Source organism: Triticum aestivum, chromosome 5A (assembly GCF_018294505.1).
Source record: "Triticum aestivum cultivar Chinese Spring chromosome 5A, IWGSC CS RefSeq v2.1, whole genome shotgun sequence".
Classification (NCBI taxonomy): domain Eukaryota; kingdom Viridiplantae; phylum Streptophyta; class Magnoliopsida; order Poales; family Poaceae; genus Triticum; species Triticum aestivum.
The window spans coordinates 548,330,511-548,334,414 of NC_057806.1; the positions used below are offsets into that span (position 1 = coordinate 548,330,511).

General features: G+C 45.2%; 1 long non-coding RNA gene and 1 pseudogene across 1 annotated transcript; one reads left to right on the forward strand and one right to left on the reverse strand.

Annotated features, from left to right (window-relative positions):
* The first annotated feature begins 19 nt into the window (after nt 1–19).
* On the forward strand, nt 20–1,972 carry LOC123107612 (uncharacterized). Its single transcript, XR_006451701.1, has 2 exons — nt 20–664; nt 802–1,972. It is a non-coding gene; the product is annotated as an uncharacterized lncRNA (long non-coding RNA).
* An 816-nt stretch (nt 1,973–2,788) lies between these two features.
* On the reverse strand, nt 2,789–3,243 carry LOC123101519 (auxin-responsive protein SAUR36-like; annotated as a pseudogene).
* Between the last annotated feature and the right edge of the window lie 661 nt (nt 3,244–3,904).

Sequence of the window (3,904 nt, forward strand, 5' to 3'; positions counted from 1 at the left end):
GGAAGTTTTCCCATTCTTTTTTCCTTTTCCATTTGGGTAAGGCCTATATATATAGTGTTACCTTAGTGGCAAATTTGTATGGTATTTTTATTGCTTCTTTGCTGGATCACGGATCACATTCAGAATATCAATTTGTAGCCTAGCTTCAAACACTTGCTTACAATGTCTTTCTCTTTGTGACCAGTCCGCCGTGATGGAAAACGTTAATATTCCAACAAAAGTGCTTCCGGATGCTACGATGAGAGAGCTTGGCCTTCCAAGCGCAGCTTACTCAACACACAAGGCAAGGACCTCGAGGCAAGTGTTTAATTCTATCCATTGAGTACCAGCTAAATAATGAACTTGCAAAGACATTAATATCCATCTATGTCTATGAAACTGGATGAGTCTGAAGATTGGCTGGCAGACGAACCTCTTAAATACATGGAAGCCTCTTACAACAAAGTGCTGCAAGACATCAACTATGATAAGTTGCAGTTGGTTCAACAAAAAGTAAATCTCTGGAACACGAGCTGAAAGAAAAAGATGGAATCATAGACTATCTGAGCAGCAGCTGGTGGATGATGTCTATGGAAGGCATTTCTGCTTTTGCCAATTACAACCCGCCGAAACACACCCACCATGAAGAGCAGCTTAGATGATGAGGTCATTTTCGACACGGCTGGTACAGGCTCTACCTGATCTAAATACTGCATATCTTAGTTACCATAAGCTAGGTGACCAAAGCTATCTATATGATGCATGTCTGTCTATCAGCTAATCTCATCCCTTTCTTTTGGCCTATGTTCTTATTTGACAAAGCTGAAGGAAGCACGTCCAGATTAGTTCTCTGGATGGTGAGGTTAGATTAATTGACCACTATTTCTATTTAACTTCTCCTGTACACAATATTCACAAGTTCATGTATTAAGTACATTTTATTGTGTCACTTGTGTTTACTCCTTTTTTAATGCAAGTTTACAGCTACTCGGAGTTCCTAATTGCAGACTCAACTATCTTGACCTACCGATGATCTAATTTGTGGCATTAATTATTACCTTAAGAAAATATTTGCATTTAATTTCACTTATATATAGGGGTATAAGTTCTTACCAAATGTACTCAAATATACAATTACTGAAAAAATGCAAATATTTTCAACACGAACATGGTTTTAAACGGGTCTTTGCGCCATTTGGCGCAACTGGTCATCTAGTAGAGCAAACCATCCAGGGTCCCTTCGGTGCAGTAATCATCTCTGAATAGGTGAGTACAGCTTCAGCTTCAGCTGCATGCTAGGTGTTTGTTGTTTGCTTTAGCAGTGCTTTGGTTGCTGCAAATCTAGCAAGTTGCCTGACAGCTCCATATCTCATCGTCTGCATGATCTTCAGCATCGCATGTGACAGCCATTCCTGGTATCTCCATTGCATTTTCCTATGGGCCAACCAGTTGGTAACCATCAGGGCCAGAATGGCATCAGGTCCATCTCTATGGAGCTGTCACTAGTTCATGTCACTATTTTTGTTTTCTGGTGGCTTTTGTTCATGGACTGCAGTAATGTAAGTTGCAGCGCAGGGCTCACTTTGTTAGTACCTGAAGTTTACTTGTATTGTCCATGACAGTGACTTAATGATGAGGGCATCTCAGTACCTCATGTTGTTCCCATGAAGGAGGAGGTGAAGCCCAACTTCAGGACTCCTCCAAGTTAGAGGTGTGCCAAAGGGGGTGACCGAACCATGTACTTGGTCGGTTCTAGTTTTATCTATTTTTATTTCCAAGTCTTGTTATGGGCCACTTAGGATTTTTATTTTGTGTATTTCGGTGTGGGCCTGTCCAACCGATTAGTTTTCTAGATGCCTATATAAGGAGGCTAGTGGCTAGGTTTAGAGGGGGTGAAATTTTTAGATTGAGTTTTGAACATTGTGTCCACGTGGTGAATCATCCCTCCGGGGACGGCGCTGCTATTTATCAAATAAAGTGATGATTGCATGAAGGTTCTTGTGTGATCAAGGATTATCGTGCCAAGGTTAGAGGCATGTTGTTCATCTTCACGTTGCTTGCTGGATTCGTTTCCTCATCTTCAGGTTGCGTGGATTGATCACGCGATTAGAAAGTTTGCTATCTAATTGTCTTGCGGTGAAAGATCGGACAAAAACTATAGGATCATCACGTTGATCCTTATCACTTAACTAGTGGTTGTGTGGTACCTAGATTGGCCAAATACAAATGTGGATGAGCTCATTCAATGTCTCTGATTACTGGTCTGTTTCTGCACATTAGCAGGTTTTCCTGTCCCAATTCAAATAAAATTCAACAGTTTTATCTTTGGTCGAATAAAACACAGCTTTTCTACAAACCGTCAGTTTCCTTACCCTATTCGCAAAAAAAAAGTTTCCTTATCCATCTATGAAGATTTTCTAGCCCTAGTCAATGTTCCACTGCAATCCCAATTCAAATGTAATCTCACAACTTTATCTTGGTTCGAATAAAACACAGATCTTTTCTACAAATGGTCAGTTTCCTTCTCTATCTGTGAAGATTTTCTAGCCCTCGCCAATGTTCCTTTGTAATATTTTGGGGTCTGAGGCCATATATCTATGCAGAAGAATTTTTCAGCAATGCTTCGTGCTTAGGTCCTAAAAATCTGTGATCAATCATATATCTTTGCAAGATGTATATATACACATTGAAAGAGCAGTGTCCCTAAGTACCGCCCATCTTCCTTGTTTGCTTCTTCACTTGCATGATCAAAATGCTTCACATAAACAATTTCCTTTTTTCCTATATCCCTATGTCTGGCAGATGGTGATCAGCAGTTGCAGACACCAAAATGCTGGTTAACTCCCAGATGTGCCGCAGCATGATAGTGGCATGGCATCGCCATGGAGTAGAGGAACGCGGCCTCCATTTCTGCAGAGGCGCTTCTCCTGAGCAAGCACAGGGCGTACTCCATCACCGATGCATCACATGGCAGCGTGATTCTGCGACTGTCAACGCCTGTGAAGCCAAACTCCTCTTGGGACATCCTAAAGAGCTCGCCGAAGACTGTCGTACCGAGGAACGCAAGCGGCACCTCAAATCTCACGCCGTCAGCAGTGTACACGATGCAGTGGCCCTTGCCGTCCACTGAGAAGCATGATGTGCTGCAAGACCCTTTGGTTTCTTCGCAGACGTTGATGACAACCCGGTGAGCCTCTTCCTCCTCATAGCAACCACCTTCTGCCACTTCTTGGCCAGCCGAGCGAATGTCTTGGTACTCATCATGGTAGTTTCTTGTGTTTTGGAAACTGGAGAAATTCTTCTGCTATTGAAGGTGGGAATGCCTTTGTCTGTGGATGAAGCGGTGGTGTTTGGAGGGCACTTAGAGCATTACTAGTAGAACCCTCAAACCCTTAAATCTAAAAAGCAGTTTTAAGGGTTGAGTTGTGCCACTTTTTGACACTTTTAAGGGTTGAAAAACAGGGGCAAATACTAGAACCCTCAAACCCAACCCGTAAACGAAACGAACGAGAAAAGAACAGGGCGTGAGGTCTTCTGAACTCTGAAGAACAGGGCGTGAGGTCTTCTGAACTCTGAACATACACACACTACCACGACTTGAGGTCGCTGTCGAGGCCGGCGTTCCAGTCGAGCACCTTCTGCCCGGTGCGGCAGCTTGCGGGCGAGCCCGTTGAGCACCTGGTCGAAGGCGTCGCCGGGCCTGGCCGGCTGGTGGAAGAGCACGACCTGCTTCATGGCCGGGCTGGCCAGCAGGCGCTGCTTCCGGAGCACGTCCTCGGGGGCCACCGACGGGGATAACGACCCGCTGCCCGCCGCCAGCACCGACTGGTGCGTCCGCGCGCGCCGCTCCGCGCTGCGCTCCATCGAGGCCCGCCATGGCCTGCGCGGCAGGAGGCAGCGGGACGGGCGGGGCGGGCGGGACGGG